We start from the raw sequence: 23959 nt of genomic DNA, 5'->3' as shown, positions 1-23959 counted from the left end.
AGGATGCAGCATTGAAATAGTGCTGGTTTTGGAAATAGAGGAAGGGCTCTTTGGATATATTTCATGATTCTGCTAAGGTCTGTACTGAGCATGTTGTGCCTGGGAAGGTTGTAGTTACTCTGGAGGGAGGCAGCTTTATATCAAGTGCCTCCCTCTAGCTTGCGGAAAGCATTCAGTCCAAATGCAGAAATGGCCTGCATGCCCACCAGGAGCAGTTTGCTTACGTTAAGCCGAGTGATTCCAGGGGTGTTTCTGAAGTCTTAGCTGATGCTGTTGTTCTCATAATAGATGATGCAAGGTCCCCTGTGCTGGATGCAAGGATGATTTTTCATTTTGTCCTCGCCAGCTCTCATTCACTGAGAGAAATAGACCTTTTTGATATCATTCCAGCCCTTAATTTAATTTTATTTTTTAGGAAGCCTCCACAATCTTGTCACCTTCCACTTCTTCTTCAACCAGCAAAGGAAGCTCAGGAACTTCCTCAGTACGATGAACTTGAAACATGACCAGCACTGGAAAGGCCAAGGCCAGGGCAGGGCACATGGCATATGGCTTCTGTGTTGTGTTCACTCTGTGGCACCGATGGCTCCAGGTTTTGGTTGGTACAAACATGCGGCCCCCACAACACTATTTCCAAAAGCACCCCAAGTTTGTGACATTTTGTTATAGCACAATCATTTGTTGTGGTAATTTGTGAATAGTACATTAGCTTATAAGTTTATATATTGACTTTTTGATAGACATTTGTGTTTCTTCTAAATATGTGTATAACAAATAAAGTTGCTCTAACCATTAGTATATCACTCTTGTATGAATACATATATTTTTATTTCTCTTGGTTGGATTTATAAGAAGTACAATCACCCATTTCTATGGCGACTGAGTTTGTAACTCTATATGAAACTACTTAAGGATGCACAAAGATTGCTGTAGCACTTTACAATTCCAAAAACATATATGGGAGCTCCAATTGTTTCATATCCTAACACTTGGTCTTTTTCAGACTTTAAAAATTGTAATCATTATAATGAGTGTGAAGTGTTATCTCAGCTTTTAGTTTTAATGAGTTATAATTCACATAGCATAAAACTTACTCATTTAAAATGTACAACTACATTTTTTAATATATTCACAAAGATGTGCAACCATCCCTACAATCATTTTAGAACATTTGTGTTACTCCAGAAAGTAACTCTGTACCTACTAGTGGTCACTCCCAATTGTGTCCCAAATCTTCCCCTCTCCACCACCCAAACACAATTACTATTTATAGGACTTGTTTATTCTAGATGTTTCATATAAATGGAATCATAGAATATGTGGCTTTTGTGAGGTGTTTCTTTCATTTAGAGTAATATTTTCAAATTTTATGCAGGATGTAGCATAGATCAGAATTTCATCTCTTTTTATTGCTGTATGAACATACCTTATTTTATTTACCCAATCACCAGTTGATTAATTTTTGGGTTGTTTCAAATTTTTGACCATGATGAGAATGCTGCTATGAATATTTGTGAATACGTTTTTGCACGTATGTATGTTTTCATTAACCTTGGACATAAAGGAGTAGAATTTCTAGGTCATATGGTGACTCCAGGTCGATTTAAAAGTGACAGCACCATTTCACATTCCCACCAACAAGGAAGTTCCAATTACTCCATAACTTTGTCAATACTTATTACTATGTATTGTAATCATCCTTATTGGGTGTGAAGCACTATCTCATTGGTTTACATTACACTGTTCACCAATGATATAGAATTATGTTTATACTAGAGGCCCGGTGCATGAAATTCATGCACAGGTAGGGTCCCTAGGCCTGGCTCCACCGATCAGGGCCTATCAGGTTCCCCGCCTCCCTGCCTCCCCGCCTCCTCCTTCCTTGCCATCCACATGCCGCCACCGTGTGGTTCCCCCCACCTCCCCACCTCCTCCTTCCCTCGCTCCCTCAGCATTTGGCCACTGCTACTGGTTGCCCCCCCCCCCCCCCGGTGGTCTGTGCATGTCATAGAGAGCAATAGAACTCCTGGTCTCCCGGTCGAACTCCCGAGGGGACACTTTGCATATTAGCCTTTTATATATATAGACTAGAAGCCCAGTGCATGAAAATTCATGCACTGGAAGGGGTGTACCTCAGCCCAGCCTGCCCCCTCTCACAGTCCAGGAGCCCTCAGGGGTGGGAGGTGACCTGGTGATCAGGGGAAGGCGACACGCCATCACACCTCCGCTGCTGCCACTGCTGACAGCACAAGCCTCGGCAGGCCCTGGTTACCTGAGCCTTGGGTAGCCCTGGGAGGCTAGGCAGCCACCATCCAAGGCTTGCCTGTGCCACGGGCCAGCCCTGGGTTGCTAGGGGGCTGAGGGGACTGGGGACTCCATAGGCAGGCATGCAGAGCGGCTAGACCCCCGCACCTGCCATCCGGGCAGGGCTGAGGGGACTGGGCGCCACCATCTTGTGGCTGTGGGCACCGCCGCCTTTGAGGGCATGGCAGTCAATTAGCATATTCCCTCCTTATTGGCTGTGGGAGCTGCCATATTTGAGGGCAGGGCAGTCAATTAGCATATTCCCTCATTTTTGGCTGTGGGCACTGCCATCTTTGCGATGGCGTGAGGGTCAATTAGCATATTCCCTCTTTATTAGCTAGGACGTATTTATTTGCCATTTGTTTATCCTCTTTGGGGAAATGTCTATATGTTTGTCTATTTTTCCGGTGGGTTATTTGTTTCATTATTATTGAGTTGTAAAAGTTATTTATTTATTTTAGCTACAAGTTTTATGTCATATATACTATTGCACGTTTTCTAGCATTCACCAGGCTGTGTTTTCATTGTCTTCACTGTGTCATTTGTCCTTAATTACAATAAAGTCAAATGTATCTTCTTTTTAGTCACTTGTTCTTTTTATTACAGTACTTTTATAGTAAGTTTTAAATCAGGAAATGTGAGTACTTCAGAATTGTTCTTTGTTTTCAAGTTTGTTTCACTGTTCTTTGTCCTTTGAAGTTCCATGTAAAATTTAGGTTCATATTGTTAATTCCTACAAAATAAGCCAGATAAATTTCATAAGCATTGTCTCAAATCTATAGTTGAATTTAGGGAGCATTGGCATTTAATAATATTGTCTTGTGGACAATGAACAGGTATTATCTTTTATTATAGTTAAGTCTTCTTTTAATAACTTAAGCAATGTTTTGCTGTTTTCAGCATACAAATTTTGTTCTCTTTGGCTTAATTTATTTGTAAATACTTTATTTTTATGCTATTGTAAAAGCAATTGATTTTCTATTTCATAAAGTATTATTCATTGGTAGTGTATAGAAATACAATAGTTTCTTGCATAATTATCTTATACCAGTGGTTGGCAAACTCATTAGTCAACAGAGCCAAATATCAACAGTACAATGATTGAAATTTCTTTTGAGAGCCAAATTTTTTTAAACTTAAACTTCTTCTAACACCACTTCTTCAAAATAGACTCACCCAGGCCGTGGTATTTTGTGGAAGAGACACACTCAAGGGGCCAAAGAGCCGCATGTGGCTCACGAGCTGCAGTTTGCTGACCACGGTCTTATACAAAAGGCCTAGTGCACGAAATTTGTGTATAGGTAGGGTCCCTAGGCTTGGCTCACGATCAGGGCCGACCTGTGGGGCTACCGCCAGGATAATCAGGGGACCGCCGCTGGCACCCACCTTGGCTGGCCTGGGGCCTGTGGGCTCGGGGAGCTTCTGCGTTGAACGTTTGCCCCCTGGTTGTCAGTGCATGTCATAGTGACCAGTCATTCTGCCGGTAGTTCTGCCGTTCAGTCAATTTGCATATTAGGCTTTTATTATAGAGGATGGTAAAATATTTCTGAACTTGTTTATTAATTCTAATAGTTTTTATTGGATTCCATAGAATTTTTATGTAAACGATAAAATCTACAAATAAAGATTTTATTTCTTTCTCCCAAATATTGATTCCTTTTACTTTGGTTTTGTTCATATAGTCAATGTTCTTCTAATCTCTATTTTATGTATTTCTGTTTCACTTAAAATTTTTTTTTCTCCTGGCTTTGGTTTTCATTTCACTTTCCATTTTTAATATCTTAAGATAAAATGTATAAGGTTATTGACTTGAAATTGTTCATCTTTTCAAAATTGATGTTTAATGATATAAATTTATCTCTAATTACTTATGTATCTCAAAGTTTTGGTTTGTCACAGGTTTGTTTTCAATCACCTCAGAGAATTTTCTAAATTCTTTTATTTTTTCTGATCTATTGGTTGTTAAATTTCAATTCTTCTGTGAATTTTCCACTGTTTCTTATGTTCTTGGTTTCTAATTCATTTCCTTGCATTTGGAGTACATACTTTTTGGAGGCCTATTTTACTACTAATAATATAGTCTTTCCTGGAAAATGTTCTAACTCTTACTTTTTTTAACTCTCGCCCAAGGATATCCTTTATCATTAATTTTAGAGAGGGAGGAAGAGCGCGCGAGAGAGAGAAAGAAACAGAGAGATACAGAGAGAGAGGAGAGAGAAACAGAGACCGAGAAAGAGACAGAGAGACAGAAATAAACATAGATATGAGAAACATTGATCCACCTGCCTCTCACAGGTGCCCCAGCCAGGAACTGAACCTGAAACCCCAGCATGTGCCCCTACCAGGGAATCAAACCTTTCCATGAATGGTGTAGAGATCAATACTCCAACCATCTGAGCCACCAGGTCAGGGCCCAAATGTTCCTAATCTTGAAAAGACTGTCTTGTGTTGTTTTTCGGTGAAGGATTCTATGCATGTCTCATATTGTGGCCAGTTTTCTATAAATTGCTCTTTTTCCATGTAGTTGCTATATGCACTATTGAAAGTGGGTTATTAAAGAATTCTATTGTTGAATTGCATATTTCTTCCTTCATTCTGTCAATTTAGCTTCATGTATTTTGGGCGTCTCTGTTTTTAGTTGTATGTATGCTTCTTAAACTATTATACATATCTAGTAGATTAACCCTTATCTATAATAATAAAAGTGTAATATGCTAATTAGACTGGACGTCCTTCAGGACAACCTTCCAGAAGAAGCTGGGGCTGTAAGGGTGGCCCGGTTCCCAGGTGCCAGAAGGAAGCAGGTGCCAGTAGCCGGGGAAAGGAAGGCCTTCTCTTTTACAAATTTCATGCATTGGACCTCTAGTACCACTATAAAATTCCCCTCTTTATCTCTAGTAAAACATCTTTTGTTTTAATGTCTATTTAGTGTGATATTAGTAAAGCTGCTCCAACTTTGATATACTTGCAGTTTGCCTGAGTATTTTTTCCCATTCTTTTGCTTTCAACCTACTTGTGTCTTTGAATCTAAAGTATGTCTCCTGCAGACAAAATATAGTTGGATATCACTTTTCTATCCAGTCTGTCAATCTCTGCCCTTGATTACACTGTTTAATCCATTCACATTTCATGCTATTAGTATCATTGGATTTATCTCTGCGATTTTTTTTGTTTTCTTTATCTTATGTCATTTTTGTGCCTCAGTCCTTGCTTTAGTGCTTTTTTTTTGCATTGATACAATATTTCCTAGTGTAACATTTTAATTCAGTTCATAATTTCTCCCAATATTATTGCATTGGGAAAAATCATTTATTTCTTAATGATTGCTTAGAACATACAATATTTATCTTATCAAATTTATACTGAATCAATTCCAGTGAGCTATATAGGTATCACTCTTTTATAGATCTACTACAGGCCCGGTGCATGGATTTGTGCACAGGTGGGGTCCCTCAGCCTGGCCTGTGCCCTTTTGCAATCTGGGATCCCTGGAGGGGCATGTAGCAGTGCTGAAGCGGCAGGCGGCTAGGGAGGAGCCCCAGCCGGGGCAGGGCGCATCTCACGCTGCTGCTCATCCCGGCCTCGCTGCGCCTGCCACTGCTGCTGTTGCCACCACTGCCGCTCAGTAGCACTGCTACAGAGGTGGGAGAGGTTTCCACTGCCACAGCTACACTGACCAGCTGTGAGCCTGGCTCCTGGCTGAGCAGCGCTCCCCCTTCGGGAATGCACTGACCACCGGGGGGGGGGGGGGGGGGGGGGGGTAGCTCCTGCATTGAGAGTCTGCTCCCTGGTGGTCAGTGCTCATCATAGCAACTGGTTGACCAGTCAACTGGTCATAACGGTCACTTAGGCTTTTATATATATCCCCTTTCTCTTTTTGTGCTAATTTTGTTACATATATTACATCTATATATGTTATAATCCAAACAATATACTGCTATAATTATCACTCTGTGTAATGTTATATGTTTTAAAGAAGCTGAGATTAAAAAAAAAGTAAAATAAATGTTTGCAGATTTGGTTATACTAACTTTCTTATTTAACATTTCTGGTTTTCTTCATATGTTCCTGTGGATTTGAGTTAATTACCTGGTGTCATTTCCTTAGTCTAATACAGCTTTGTTCCCACCCACCTCCTTGGTGCTTTTCTATAATTATATACACATTGTTTTATACAATTACTTTTTAAATCAATTGAGAAAAAAGGAGAAGAAATATGCAATTATAATGTCTTTTTAAATCACCTTGTAATTACCTTTACCAGTGATTTTATTTTTTCATGTGAGGTTGAATTACTTTCTAAATTCACTTTCAGCCTAAAGTAGACCCTTTAATATATTTTGTAAAGTAGTTCTGATAGGAACAATTTCTCTCTCTCTCTCTCTCTCTCTCTCACTCTCAAAATCCAGGGATGTCTGTATTTTGCTTTCATTGTTTAATTAAACATTTAATTGCATGAGATTGCAAATTCATATGTAGTTGTAAGAAATTATAGAGAAAATTTTTATGTTCCCTTTACCTAGTTTTCCCCAATGACTGCATCTTGCAAAATTATAGTACAATATCAAATTAGAAGCTGCATTGATACAGTTAAGATATAGAACAATTCTTTCACCATAAACTCCCCTCATTTGTCCTTATATACTTACTCACCTCCATTTCCTCTAACGCCTTACAAATACTAAGGTGTAAACTAGTTCTATAATTTTGTCATTTCAAGCATAAATGGAATCACTCATTATGTAGCCTGGGCCTCCCTCTCCGGGAGTGATCTGATTGATCGGAGCCCCCTGATTGATCTCCCTGCAGAAGGGGGCCTGGGCCTCCCTCTGTTGGGCGATTGTGGAACAATGGCGGTGGCCCCCTGACCAATTGCACTGCACCTGCCTTGGCTTGCCTGGCACCAGTGTGTGTCATAGCATGGTCACCTGGACAGTTGTTCCACTGTTTGGCCGTTCGGTCGGTTTGCATATTACACTTTTATTATTACAGATGCTGCTATAAACATTTGCATTCAGGTTTTATCATGAAGATTTCAGCATTTTCGGATAAATGCTCTGAGTCCCGTTGCTGGGTTGTATGTTAGTTTTATAATACTTTATTAAGACATTTCCAGGGTGGTGATAACATTTTATATTCCCATCAAAAAATATGAGTAATCTAATTTCTCATTCTTACCAGCATTTGTTGTTCTCATTTTATCTATTCAAAAATTATATCTTTTCAATATTCTTCAATATACAAAAGGCTGTTCACCAAGAGCACTATAATTTTAAATTTGTCTTTTATGATTTCATTTTTATTAAAATTCACTATCCTATTTTTATAAATAAGTTTATTTGAACACAGTCATACCCACTCATTTACATATCATTTATAGTTTTCTCTATGTCACAGAGGCAGAGTTGAGTATTGCAGCAGAAAACTTGTGACCAACAAAGTAAGAGTTTTTATGGAGAAAGTACGCCATGTTTTACTTTGAAATGCAATATATTTCTATAGCTGATAACATTTCTCTGTAAATTATCCTCAGTAAATTATCTATATTGGACTGGATCCAATATAGAAAATAAGCTGGTTTCTTCCAAATATTATAAAAATTGTCTCTGATTCTATGAAATTAAGACAGTGTTAAAATAAAATAATTTAGATCTATTTTGTTATTTTTATATCTGATATCAAGTAATGGGTGAAGAATGGAAACAAAGATGGGATCAAACTTAGAAATAGTCATGGCAGGTATCTTTAGCTTTTTACCAAGAGACTATTTTCCTCATTCAGTTTACCCTGGGACTCAAGGCAGTATCCACCTTTTCTAAGCTGTGATTAGGGCTCACAGAGTAGCCCTGCTCTGCCCTAACATGACCAAATCCAAGCTGGGAGTAAACTGAAGTTCAGATTCTTATGATGAATGTAGAAACTGATATATTTCTGTTTGCCTAGGGCCCAAAGTCTATCTTTCTCCTGACATAGGTGAATTAAGATTCCTCTTCTACCTATTTTCCTATGAACAATTCCTTCATATTTTAGGCATTACGGGAACAAATTGGTGATGGATACTTACAATTTCCTAGTTTCTAAGGCTGTATTTTTTAAATTCAATTTTAAAAATATGTTGATAATTTTAATGAGACTATTGGAGTAAGAAGGAGGATAATACATCCTTAGGTTTTCATCTTCCCAGAAGTCAGCAGAATTTTTTAGATATTTATTTATTTATTTATGTTAATATATTTTAAGGTAAATTTATTAAGTGACATTGGTTAATAAAATTATTTAAGTTTCAAGTGTATAATTCTATAATACATCATCTATATATTACATTCTAAATTTTTATTTTTCAATTATAGTTCACATTCAATATTATTATATTAATTTCATTTGTACAGCACAGTAGTTAGACAAGTATATAACTTATGAAGTAATACCCTTGATAATTCAAGTACCCACCTGGCAGCATACATAGTTATTAGAATATTATTGTCTATATTCCCTATGCTGTACTTTACATCCCCAAGACAATTTTGTACTACCAATCTGTAGCTCTTATTCCCTTCACCCTTTTCACCCAACCTCTTTCCACCACCTTGTCCCATCCAGAATATTCCTGTGAGAAAGAGAGAGTGTTGGGGATAGGGGGAGGAGAGAGAGAGAGAGAGAGAGAGAGAGAGAGAGAGAGAGAGAGAGAGAGAGAGAGAGAGAGAGAGAAAAGAAACTGCCACTTTTATTAAGGATAAAAAATCAACAACAACAAAAGAGCAGTAATAACAAATAAGGGACTCTAGAAGTAAAAGTGATATCCGGGACCTCTGACAACATCAAAGCCATATAGAGGCACAGTCAGGTAGGAGTTCAGCGTGGTCATGCAGGCAGAAAATAGAACACTTAAGAAGGGCACCTTCTCAGTGTTCATTTTTGGATTTCTTGTGCTTCATGTCAAAACTCATTTGACCTCAAAAAAAAAAAAAAAGAAAAGAAAAGAAAAGAAAAAGAAAGAAAAAGAAAAAACCCAAAGATAAACATTTACCACATAAGTAATAGCAAGTGAAATGCAGCTTAACAAGAAACAGGTAAATCCCTTTTGTTGTCTAGAGTGTCTTCAACAATGAACAAAACAAATATTCAAAACCCAACTTGACCTATGCTACACAGTCTACCTAGAGAGCTTGTTTTGCATACCCCAATTCAATCTCACATTATCCCAAGGCACATAACAGATTTGGATACAATCATAAAACATTCACATCTGAAAAATAATTTCCATAGAATTTGTTTTCAGTGATTTTTGGGTCACAGACTCTTTTGAAAATCTATGAAAACTATGGAGCTTTATCCCAGAAAAAAAAATTGCTTACAACTTTAGGGATTTCAAATATCTTGTAGTCTGATACTTGTTCTAAAAAATTTTGTAAAAGATCAAAAAAATAATGGAATTTGGTGCTGTACATATTCTCATTACAATGTCTACTAGTATTTTCTCTTATTTCTTTTTTTAAAGAACAGCATTGTTTGACACAAACTGCAGAGATATTTTGCACTTATTTCAGAGATTACTTAATAATAGGCCCTAAGTTCTATTTGTTGTCATTGTTATTGTCTGTCTTAATGCTACTAGCAGATCATCTTATATATCCTTCCATAGATGTTTAGGCACTCATACTATTCATTTGGTCCATATTTTCTGTAAATAAATTCTGACCACAGAGAAAATTAGAATGGGAAATAACAGATGATTAAAAATATCTAAGCCCCCACATTCCAGTTCTGCATGTCTCATCCTAATAATGTAGGATGTTTTAAAGACTTCAAACAGAGTAGTTTATATCTTACGTATGAATCATGTAGAAATTGAGCTTCTGTTATTAGTTAGTCTCAAAGACCATGATAGTGAATTTCGGGGCCTCCAGTTGCAGTGGAACTATACATGGATCTCATTTAATTCACAGACTAAATCAATCACACCATTTCCTTCGAGGTGTTTTTCACTTACACCAAACACTTGCTCATCTTCATTGTTATTACCATATCACAGTCTATGATTATCTCAAACCTGTATTCAAATTAAGTTCCAATACCTTAACATGCTCATTAAAACCGTTCAATACTTTCCAATTTCTTAATTTTCAGGTTCATACTGTTTCTCTGCTAAAGTACAATTGAGGGGACAGAGGGCTGACCAAGGTCCTGATCTAGTAGGTAAATGAAAAACACTAGTGATATTCATTGTAATTATGGTGCCAGTCAACTCCTATTTCAACACAAGACTCTATTAGGCCTGGCTTCATACATTTATATATTACTCTCTTATAGAATATAAAGGTAGGAAATGGGGGAAAATTGCCTCTCTATCTATATGTCCTTGTACCATTTATGATGCCAGCCCTCTGAGAGTGGACTAAAACTGAAGTCAGTCAGATAGAACTCTAGAAATGAACAACAGGTAGAAAATATTTAGTTATCCTTTTCTACCTAAGTGATCTGGCTCATAAAATCCCACCTTTTTTTTCTTATTTTGAACACAAAGAAAGCAATTTATGGTATTTATGCATACAAACCTTACAACTATATTCCTATTAAATCAAAAGTTAAAAATTGTATAAATAATATTGGTTGAGATGTTTATTAGTCTGGAATCTTAGATAACCGTGATAACATAAATTCAAAATGGCTTAATTAAAAAACATAAATAAATATATATACAAAGTGAACCATAGCAATTTTGGCTCAAATAACTTAAAAGTTCAGTTAAGGTATGATTTTCGACATGACTAGATAAAGGAACTCAAATAGTGTCATCATGACTCAGTCTTTCTCCTTCCATCTTTTGGCCATGTGTTTGTTTGTTCTATTTTCAGGTAAGTTTTCCATTCCTGGGGAAATATGTTCCCTAGAAGTCACAGGCTCTATTCAATTCTTTCAGAAATACCAAGTGCAAATAAGTTCTAATAATGCAAACACACACACACACACACACTCCCCCAAAATGAACAACCCAGAATGATTTTTCATTGGTCTTCATTGGCCAGGTTTAGGTCTCATGCTTACTTTTGGAGTTGTACTGACAGACTACAGTCCAATAGAACCATACGAACTGAGATTTATGAAGGGGTATTTATGCAAAGAAAATTAAGATCATGTTAATAAAAGAATGAATGTATGTAGGCAGAGAAAACAGTAGATATCCATAATTGTTTCTTTACCCCAAAATATTTTACTACCCTTACATTTTTCACTTCTTAAACCGAAAGGCTTAGACATAATGAATCATTCTGTTTCTTAACTGTAATATGTTCTCTCTTATCTCCTACTGAACATTCTCTTCTCCTCACCTGGAATACATTCTCCACCTTTTTTTTTTTTTTTTGGCCTGGCTAAAATTTAATTCTCTTTTATGCATTAGTTTAGACATAATTTTCTTGACTCTGTTTACATTATGTACCTAACCTCATTTCACATGTCCTACACTAGACTCTAAGCACTAAGAAGGCAAAAGCAAAGCATCATTTAAAAAAATTTGAGTATTTATCACAGTGCTTGGAAATAGCATATGCTCAATAAATATTTTTTAATAATGGATTAACTCTATGGAATGAAATAAAATATTTCTCAAGTGCAAACTTAAAAATTGAAAATTAAAAATACACACACACACACACACACACACACACACAAACTTTATTCCCCCAAAATTGTCCTAATATATAATTATACTTATATGGGTGTATTTGGGGGCTATTCTATCTGTTCCACTGGTTCATGTTTTTGTTTTTACGTGTTATACAACTTTGTACTATAATTAGAAATCAGGAAATGTGATACCTCTAGTTTTGTTCTTATTGCTAATGATTACTTTGGTTATTCGGCATCTTTTATGGTTCCCTAAGTATTTTTGTGTGTTTTTTTCTATTTCTGGGAAAATGACCATTAGGATTTTGGCAGGGTATAGAATAAAAAGGGGCAGAACATTTACTCCATTTCGGGTGTTCAATTGATATTTGGTAAATAGTGGAATGAATTACCTTTTTAAAAAAAATCTTCCCCTGAGGATATTTTTCCATTGCTTTTTAGACAGAGTGAAAGGGAGGGAGGAAGGGAGAGAGAGAAAGAAAAACATGAATATGAGAGAGACACATGGATTTGTTGCCTCCTGTATTAGCCGCAACTGGGACCATGGATCGAACCTGCAACCCAGGTACATACCCTTGACCAGAAATCGAACCTGTGACCCTTCAGTGGGAGGGCTGACACTTTAACCACTGAGAAACACCAGCCAGAGCATGGAATACATTATCTTGCTTGGAAACAAAACAATTTTCACTACTCCTAAACTCTACATTTATTTACTCTCTTTTGCCAGAGCTGCATTTTTTTCTTAGTTTGCTTCTGCAATATTTCTAAGTGGTGATATATTTCTAAGTAGATATTTAGAAGAATTTCTCCAACTTATTGGTTACTGATATATAGTTTTAATTTGTTGGCCTGTGATTACTTCATGGCCTTTTTAATGTATACTTAATTTAATATTAAAACAACATAGCAACATTACTAGTCTAACTATAACTAATCATAAACTATCTTTTCAATGACATGAGACCCTTCTAACTAAAATATTTAACAAGGCCTGCCATATAAACAACTTATTTCTAATAATATAACTTTGGCTTATTAAGGAATGAGTCATTTCTAGTGCAATCAGAGCCATTCATTTGTGCCACCTCTAAATGTCACTTAAAAATTTGTAATAAGGCTTCTTATGGGTTCTTTCATTATCACCTTCATCTGATTTGGGAAACAAAATTGATTGTTCACTTGTGACCCAGCTTCCTGTAAATGACTAACTACATTGCACAGAACAAACAAGATCCTTTGGGTGAAAGATCTAAGACTTACATATTTTGGTACTAATTTTCCAGTGGAACCAGCAGCAAACTGCACCTTTTAGCTTTTAAATAATTTGTTTTCAGAATCATTTTTTAAAAGCTATGCTCATGGACTAAACTACCCACATCTAAATCTACTCAGCTTTTTCTTATTAAATTTTAAAGCCATATTTTAGACACACATTTTCATGTTTTCAAAACCCTAAATATCAATAAAATAAAAATGAACAAGCCAGCTCAACTCCATTGGGAACTTGTCTTATGAAGTAGATCAATGAGGATTCTAGCTAAGCTCCTAAGAAAAGAAAAATCATCCACTTGCTAGGGGATCTGCATTTCAACAGGCTGTTTATATATTTACTCATGTTGAAAAGGAGCCAAATGCTGTGGTTTCTACCTTTTAGCTTTTTCAAACAGGATTTTTTTTTCCTTCATAAAAATGTACTTTAAAAGTAAGTTAAGTGCTGTGCATTCTTTTTGCCTGTTCATATTTAAGAAAAATATTTGGTGCATATAAAATATGAAACAAATACAAAATCCTAAGAAGTGTTTAAATTGCAGTAAATCAGATATTCTTTTTAACATTTTACATTCAAGGTTGTGTAAAAATAGAGTACTACTTAAGAAATCAGAAACTAGGTCAGTTGAGGTTTTGTGTGAGCATAGCCTCCCAATGCATATGTGATAACAGAAAGACATCAAAATACATTGAAACAAATTCTTCCCTCAACTGCTATCTTCCAGAGCATCAAAAAATCAGTGGTGGACCAATGGTAGCAAAATGCTTTTCCAGGCCACTCAATGATGCAGTGGCTTGAAGGGAATCAATAAAATAGAAAGATGAAAGAGTCAAATACACTCAATCTCTGGAGTAAAACATCTGGATTTTCCTTAAAAGTATCTTGTGGTCACCCATTAGAAAGCAAAACCTTGGATGCCTTCTCTAGGATGCCCCAGAGAAAGATGCAAGCCTCTGTAAGTTAATGCTGATATGAACGTCTTGACTAGAAGCACTATATGGTTAAAGAACACTGATGTCATAAAAATCTCACTTGGAATACTACCTTTCTCAAATACTTTGTGTGATTTTTGGCAACTTACCTATTTTGAGATTCTTTTTTTTTTTTTTTTTTTTTACCAAATTACATCAAATTTACATCAACTTAGCGATACTGATGTGTACATCGTAAGACTGTTCTGAGAAATACACAAGCCAACATGTAAAATCTATGTCATTCAATGGATGGTAAAGGCTTCTGACATATTTAAAAATAATCTCTAAAATATGTTCATTTTAGTGGTTTTTGGTAAGTCATTTTATAAATAGATTTTGTAAGAAGTTCTTATATTAGCACTGGATACAAATAAGATAAATTACCTAGTCTTGAACTGTATAAAATTCTTTGCAACTTTAGAAAAAGCTGAGGTTGGAATTTTTTAAGGCAGCAATAAGTGCTTAGGTTGAATTAGTTATTCCTTACAAATTAGATAGCAAACAAACTAAGAGGATATAATGAAAATGTCTATAATTCTGGTCACATCACAAGTACTTGGTTGGTAGTATGTGGTTATTCAGTCCCCCTAACTATTCTCCATCTTCCATCTTATCCTGCTTCCATGTATTCTCAAAACAGCAGTGACAATGAGAATATCTGCTTCAAAAAACTTTTATCAAATTATAGTACATTTTCCTCAAATACTACAGTATCTTCTCATTTCATGTATGATCATAGTAAATACACTGTTACATACATAATTATGTAGGGGGATAATTATGGTAAGTTATAAATAAAAATTGTAAGTATAAAATATTATGTTAAAGTGAAATTCAACAGTGAGAGTATAGGAAAAACATAGTTAAAGAGGAAAATGCATTAAAGGTTTTTTATGAAAGTATTTAAATAGATGATGTTGGTGTATTACCAATATATTTAGTTCCAATTCAATAAAACTAAGTGATATATTTAATTTTATACTTAATATATTATTAAATTATTATTGTAAATTATATTATTTGACTAGTATGTTTAATTGGCTATATTTAATGAATTATATTTAATTTATATTTTTATATGATGTTTTATTTTTAAATGTCAATATTTACAATATGCAAGAATTTGCATCCTTTCAATTATATGGGACTGTATAGTGAAAAATGTTAAATTGCAACTTAAAATATGTAAAGAAGAAACTTTTTGAAATTAATTTAGAGTCTGTATGAATAAAAATGTTTGAAGATCATTGCTGTATAGCACCTTCTAATTGTTAGCATTGGAAGAAACACTTGGAACACCAAAACTCATTTTGATAAGTACTCCTCAACTTAGGGAATTTGTAAAAATTGATTCCATGCTTGCTGTCTCTTAACAAATCATAGAATTCTTTATTTTATGTACAAAATATAACTGTTGGCAAGGATGTGGAGCAAAGGGAACACTTGTACAATATTGGTGGGGATATAAAAATCAGTGCACAGGGAAAACAGTATGAGGATCCTCAAAATTTAAAAAATAAAACTGCCATATGATCTAGCAATCTCACATGTGAGTACATAACAAATGGATTGAAACCAACATTTCTATTAGATATCTGTACTTTCATGTTCCTTGCAGTGTTATTCACAATAGCCAAGACACAGAAGCATTCTAAATGTCCATCAATAGATAAATGGATAAAAAATGTGGAATATGCATACAATGGAATGTTATTAACCCTTAAAAAAAGAAGGAAATCCTGCCATCTAAAACAACTTGGATGAACCTGGAGAATGTTATGCTAAGTGAAATAAGCCAGACACAGAAGAACAAATGCTACATGATATCACTTATATAAGGTATTTAAAATAGTTAAACTCATATAAGCAGAAAGTAGAATGGTGGTTTCCAAGGGCTGGAGGAAGTTGGAAATGGAGAGGTATAGTAAAGGGTAAAAATTTCAGTTATACAAGATAAATAGGTCCTAGGAATCTACTGTATAGCATTGTGCCTATAGGTAATAATACTATTAAATAACTGAAAATTATGACTTTGAATATACCAAGGTCAGAAAAGGTAAAGACAGACTGAGGAATTATCAGATGTTAGAGCAGACTAAGAAGGCATGAAAACTAATTGCATGTAAGTTCTTCAGTTGAATCCAGAAGTGGAAAAAAATGACATTAGTTGGAAAAACTAATTACATTTTAATAAAATTTATAGATTTGTAACAGTATGGATCACTATTAATTTACTGGTTATAATTAATCTATGGTTATGTAAGATGTTAAATTTAGGAGAATCCAGGTGACCTGTATATGGTAACTCTATGCTACATTTTCAACTTCTGTGTGTCTAAAATTTTTATGTCAACCTCTATGAATTCATGTCAAAATCCTATATAATCAATAGGTAATATGCAAATTGACCATCACTCCAACACACAAGATGGCCGGCCCCATGTGGTCAAAGATGGCTGCCCACGGTGGACACAAGATGGCCACCACAAGATGGCCAGCAGGGGAAGGCAGTTAGTGGCAAATCAGGCCTGCAGGGGAGGGCAGTTGGGGGGGAACAGGCTGGCAGGGGAGGGCAGTTGGGGGGACCAGGCGGGAGGGGAGGGCAGTTGGGAGGGACCAGGATGGCAAGGGAGGGCAGTTGGGAGTAACCAGGCCTGCAGGGGAGGATAATTGGGGGGGACCAGGCCTGCAGGGGAGGGCAGTTGGGTGGATCAGTCCTGCAGGAGAGGACAGTTGGAAGTGACCAGGCCTGCAGGAGAGGGCAATTGGGGGGGACCAGGTCTGCAGGGGAGGGCAATTGGTGGTAACCAGGTCTGCAGGGGAGGGCAGTTGGGGGTGACCAGGCTGGCAAGGGAGGGAAGTTAGGGGTGACCGGGCCAGGAGGGGAGGGCAGTTGGGGGCAACCAGGCCAGCAGGGGAGGGCAGTTAGGTGCAATCGGGCCAGCAGGGGAGAAGTTAGGCATCAATCAGGCTGGCAGGGGAGTGATTAGGGGGTGATCAGGCTGGCAGGCAGAAGTGGTTAGGGGCAATCAGGCAGGCGAGCAGTTGGGAGCCAGCAGTCCTGGATTGTGAGAGGGATGTCTTACTGCCCGTTTAGGCCTGATCCCGGTGCAGTTGGACATCCCTCTAGGGGTCCTTGATTGGAAATGGTGCAGGCTGGGCTGAGGGACACCTCCTCCCGTCCCCATGCATGAATTTCGTGCACCGGGCCTCTAGTAAAAAAATAAAGGACTCAAAAATTAATAGAAAAACTATTCATTTTTTTCTCATTCATTTAAAAATTCTTGCAAAGAAAATCAAATATAGGTCAGGTAGTGGCTAGGTTCTATAAATAGAGTACAACCTTAGAGCTTGGATGCCTTCAGCTGCCTTCACTTAAGTTGCAAGAACACATGTTTCTCAATCCACATATTGAGAATTTATATCTAAGTTGCCCTTTGTCTATCCTATTGTTGATAATTTAACTAACTTATTTATTCAATACTGACTCAATAAATTATAAATCTTGGCATAGAAGGATAAGGGAAGTGTGTTCCTTCCATATAAGACAGTATATCTCCAAATGCAGTTGCCTTAAAGAGAGAGTCCCTATTAAAGACAGATTCTATGGTTCCACTTTAAAAGCCCTGGAAGATTGGTGCTGGGTAAACAAGCTTCTCAGGTAACTGGTAAACATTAGTATTTGAGGACTTAAATGTAAACATCAATAGATCTATAAAGTATACAACATTGCGGTATTATTATTTTACATATTGAAGTGCACTATTTATTAAAAGAGTAACAGAAGTTAGAGAAACATTTCCAAAAAAAGAAGATACTGAAGGAATCTTGAACAATGGCTTTGAATTTATTAGAAAAATCTGATACTACATCACAAGAAAGAGTACAAAGCACTCTATGAAATGATACTCTAAAGAAAACTATATTTTATCCTTCAACAGAAGATTCAGAGGTCAGATAAAATCTGTATTTTGTGACTTTTAATAAAATTAAATGCTCATCAAATGGATGATTACTAAATTACTTTTCCTGTCAGAATTTAAGAAAATGTCTCCAAAAGATATGAAAGTGAACAAAATAAGTAAGAACTACATACATTTCATTTTATAAAGCACACTTTTTTGAGTAACAGTAGATTTAAGAAAAGTTTTAAAAAAATGAAAATAGTTTCTTCCACCCTTCATCTATATTTTTCAACAACCTAACAAAAAATTAGTCAAGTATCTGGTATTTTTAAACATATGTTGCTGGATTTGGTTTCCTGATATTTTATTAAGAAATGTCATTTATATTCATGAGAATTACTAGAATCTGGTTAGCTGTCGTTTTCATGTCTATTCTGATTTTGGTATCAGGGTAATACTAAACTCGTACAATTATTGGGGAATGACTTTATTTTCTGGAAGAGTTTGTGTAGAGTTAGTATTATTTGTTGCTTAAATATTTGCAGAAATATAACAAAAGAGTTACAGAAAAGTAAGTAAAGACAGGAAATATAGTTAATAATAGTGTGATAGCTATGCATAGTGCTAGTTGGGGTACTGGAAATATTGAGGAAAACACCATATAAAATATATGATTGTCTAACCCTAAGCTGTAAACTTGAAACCAATACAAAATCAAACCCAGGTCCATTTGACCCTTTGATGCTCAAGAGAATGCACGGCTTAATCACAAGGAACAACAACAGCCTGTAATTATTGGAATCGAGAGTCTAGGTCAGTGGTCGGCAAACTCATTAGTCAACAGAGCTGCAAACCACGGCTCATGAGCCGCATGTGGCTCGAGAGCCGCAGTTTGCTGAACACTGCTCTAACCAACTGAGCCATTCCAGCCAGGGCTAGAACTTCTTTTAAACAATTCACATAGCAAGTGATTGGGGTGAAAGTTTTATTCAACATCTATTCTTAAGCAGGGTACTGGGGAGGGTTAGAAAGGGAACCTCCCCACAACTTCAGCATTAAAGCATTGAACTTAATTCTGCTCTCACCTGTAGAACAGCTATTTACCTTTATAGAGTGAATATCTTGGCCAACATTGCCTATTCCTCACAAGAATCCTTGCATACCTATGAATTCACCTCTGCTTTACTTTTCTAGTTATTTTTAGTTTAGTTTATTGTTAACACTGTTTTATAGTTCAACTATCTGTTCTTGGTTTTAGGTATTTTTTAATGTATCTATCAGTGGCATATATTTGTAGTAGAACATGTGAATCAGAGCATGAACTTCTTGAACTGTGCTCTAAGTCTCACTACATAAAATTTAAAAATTTCTATGTCAGATAATTATCAATTGTCATTTGTTCACCTGCAATACAGAATTTCTGATTCAGGTAAAGGAATCCAAATTCAAACTAACCTTGCTGCTGACATCTAATGCTTCTTTGAAACCCAGGCTATAAGAACTTCTACTCTTCTTCTTAATATTTTAATCACAACATTTGAAGCTCACATTGGCTATGAAGTTGTTCTTTTATTTTATTTTTTAAAGATTATTCAGTTCTTGCTTCATAGGAGAAAGAAGAGGGAATTCTGAGCTTCCCTGGGTGGGTTTATGTGCTATCAAATCAACCTATAGCCAGTGACATTCAAGACAGAACTGAGCCTGCTGCAGGACTAAAGAAAATAATACTTGGCAATTAATGTCTTCATAATTCCTGAGAAAGGGGAAAGAAGATCCATATTTTGCTGGAGAAACCTGTTATGAGACAGAGAGATAAAAGGTATTGACCATTACAAAACAACTTAAATTCTAGAATTTTTATAACCAGGTAATAAAGAAAATGTGTGTTTTCTAGTTATGTGCAGAATTTGAAATGAGAAAATATTTTCAAAAAAATGTATTTGCTTTTAAACTTTTTATAGAGCAATTCAATGAATGTTTATCTTTGCATGGCTTAAACTAACTTTTTTTGGTCTTAATAAAATTGCATTTGGAACTTTAAATCTATCTGAATTCACTTTCTTGTTCCCTATATTAAAAATGAGCCTTCTTAGTATGCTGCCTGCAAAATTTCCTATATTGTAATATTTCTGTGGAAATTCTATAATTCTGAAGGCAAAGAAGTAAATCTTTTTCGAGTAGAATATACAATTTCAGAAGTTTGCTTTAAAAACTAAACATAAATTTGAGAACTCAAAGGTATTAAATAAAAATAATTGTCTCTAAAATGGACTCCCAGATTCTCTAAAGAGCACTTTAGTACAATTATTTGGGTTTTCTTTCTCAAATGAAAAAGATGGCTCATACATTGCAAATGAAATAAATAAATTATACAAAATAACCTGGTTGCCATGTCTACATTGTGCATGGAGACTGGTAATCACTGGTAAAATGTGAGTGGTATGCACAGACTATCTAGAATATTCTAGCCAAGACTTTATTTTTCTTAATACCCTCTCATTTATTTGGGTGAAAATGGAAACAGGAGGGCAGAGGCAGGTGATGCTGATGATTAACATTTAACTAGGGCATTAGTATCATTTATACCTATGCTGTAATGATCTCTATATTCTTGGGAAATTGAAAGCAGAGAAACTACCTGCCCTTTTCTATTACTATTCATCATCATTCTAAGAAAATTTCAATAGAAAAATAAAATCTGTTATTTGTATGGATAACTGGGGAACATTAATATTTGGCATTGTTTAATATATGTTTTCTATTCCCCAAAGAGCAGAACACTCTCCTAAACCCTGTGGGTGCTTACAGGGCATGGTTAATTGGATAATTAGATTATGCCTATCAAGACTGGCACTTTTCCTCCTTTACTTAAGATTCCCTCTGTATTTTAGTCACCTTAGAAAATGTCTAATTAACTTTTGAGACTCAGTTAGTTTTACTAATCTCTCCCTCAGACACAGCAGTTCACTTCTCCCTTTTTCTCCATTTAGGCACAAAAGGTCATTTGAAGAGAAAGACCATTACTTTCAATACTACAGATACAGAATAGCTATGGCACAGAAGACTGTTATTAATAGGGAGATGTCATACAACATATCATTTCTGTTCAGCTCTATCTTTATGACCAATATACAGAGACATGTGGGGATACACAGGGTGTCCCCAAAAATGTATACACATATTAACAACTTATAACTCAATTTTCACTCCTTTTCAAGTTTAACTGATTTGAAATAAGAGGTGAAGCCAGACTAAGCTTTGAACAAAGAAAATTTTTCCTTAAGTGCAACTAGACTTTTTTCCATGGGGATATGTAAAAGATAAAATTTACAGTACAAACTGGCAATAGTCAACTAATTTAAAGCGCACAAATGCCAAAAGAAATCATCCCTAATATTTGTGATTCCATTGCTTTGAGTTATCAGCAGTGCCTGGACCAGAACAGTTGTCAGTTTGAAAACAGGTATTGACCCTCCAAAATTACTCATTTCTGTAGATTGTTTTAAATTTTGAAAATTAATTTTATGTTAATAAACACTGACTTTATAATCATTCAAAGTGCATATACATTTTTGAGACACCCTGTATATTCAGTTGATTAAATGGAAATTTATTTATTTATATAATTTTTAAATTCTTTATTGTTTAAAGTATTACATATGTCTCCTTTTCCCCCATTGACCTCTCCCCGGCCACTCCCATCCCGAGCACATGCCCTGACCCTCCTAGTGTCTGTGTCCATTGGTTATGCTTACATGCATGCATACAAGTCCTTTGGTTGATCTCTTCCCCTTCCCCACCCTCACCTGCCTTCCCTCTGAAGTGTGATGGTCTGTTAGATGCTTCTATGTCTCTTGATCATTATATTCCACAAATGAGTGAGATCATGTGATATTTATCTTTCTCTTACTTGCATATTTCGCTTAGCATAATGCTCTGCACGTCCATCCATGCTGTTGTGAATGGTAAGAGTTCTTTCTTTTATTATAATTTAAAAACAATCTGTTGCTGGTTAAAATCACATTAAAAATTGATTTTTACTAGCTTGGCATGTAAAAATACATATGCACATAATCATAACAGTAACAGGATTAAATGCAAGGTAAGTTAAAGTCTAATATAGAAAAAATATTTTAAAAGTAATGGAGTACATGGAACAGATTGACAGAGGTCAGAGGGGGAGTTCATTGTGGGGAACTCGATAAAAGAAGGTGAATAAAAGAGCCAAAGAACATATATCCATAGCCCATGGACACAGACAAGAGTGGTGAAGGCCAAGGGAGAGGTGGCAGCGCTGGGTGGAAATGCATAAGAGGGAGAGGGAAAATGGGGGACATTTGTAATAGTGTCAACAATAAAAAGTAAATAAAATAAAGCAATTGAATAAACATACTCAAATAGAATTTGCAAGGTAGGAATGCATTTCAACATTTACAAAAATTTCAAGGAAGTTCAGCCTTGCTTTTTCTTCTTTTTTTTAATCCTCACTCTGGGACATTCTTTTATTGATCTTAGAGAGAAAGGAAGGGAGAAGGAGAGAGAGCGAAAGAGAGACATGGTTGTGAGAGTGAAACATTGATCAGTTGCCTCCCTCAAGTGCTCAGACCAGGATCAAACCTGCAACCTGGATGATGCTCCAACTAGCTGAACCACAATGGCCAGAGCCAGACTTGATTCTTTAGTACAAAAAAATACATATTACTTCCTAATTACTTATAATTGCTTTATAAACATCTTGGTTGGCAGAAATTATTTTTAAGTTGAGCTAAATAAATAATATATAGGCATATACATGACATATACAAACCCAGTAAAAGAAAGTAACTTCCATGGCTACTTTTAGAATTGGATGCATATAGACACTATTTTTATTGTTATATTATAATTATCATTAACTTATGTTTATATCATTGATAATCATGAAGAGCAATTTATATCATTTAGTTCCAGCATGTATTTGTTGCTATTTATAAAGATGACAGGGTCTTTTGGAAATGCCTCTAAATTCTGTTTTTCAGTGAATTATATATTTTTAATGTTATAATAATTGATTTTTTAATATTTCACCAATTTATTCTTTAGCAATGAAAATACTGCACATCACTTACATTAAAGTTAGAAATATGAATTATAAAATAGAAGTCCTCTGTCATTTTCTTTATTCTTCAAGTTACTTATCACACATATTTTCATACTCTCTCCTAGCTAACAATGATCTAATTAGAAAACAAATATTTGATAGGAGCAATAAAATCACTAAGTAAATTTATATTTTGTTCAATCTCAAGAGAAACTTGCGGACAGGTCCTTTTGTGCTGGAAGGTTTTATATTTGATAGTTTTATCTTATTAAAATGTTAAAATCAGTTTGCCAGTAATTATTTGCATACAAATGATTATCATTTGATTATAATATTGATTGAAGGTAAAAGATGGGGCTTTTAATACTATTAATTAGAAAGATAGGTTTAATCTACAGAAGTACTGTTAATGTGACATTTCCCATATTCTCTTTGTATAATATCTACACCATTATTTTCCAAAAAAGAGAAGACAATACCATTTTGAATGGAGCATCTATTAACATTATTTTATACTGTTACCAATGTGTCTTCTTACTTTTAGATTATTTCAAATTTTAGTTAGGCCAGTGTTATTTCTACACCACAGTGGTATGTTATATTGTTTCTTCAAATGTATTCACTACATTTTTATAGTCTTGGCTACTTAACCTTCTTTTGTCAATAGTCACAGAAAACTTAAAATGAATTAAAAATAAGGAACTTGATTAGTTCATATAATTTGAGTTTAGATGTACGTTAGGCTTTCTTTGGACTTAATCCAATGTGATCCCATATCTCTGTGATTTTCTGTGCA

This window comes from Plecotus auritus (assembly GCF_963455305.1).
Source record: "Plecotus auritus genome assembly, chromosome: 5".
NCBI lineage: Eukaryota > Metazoa > Chordata > Mammalia > Chiroptera > Vespertilionidae > Plecotus > Plecotus auritus.
The sequence above is the reverse complement of the archived record's forward strand: the minus strand, read 5'-3'. Positions refer to the sequence as shown.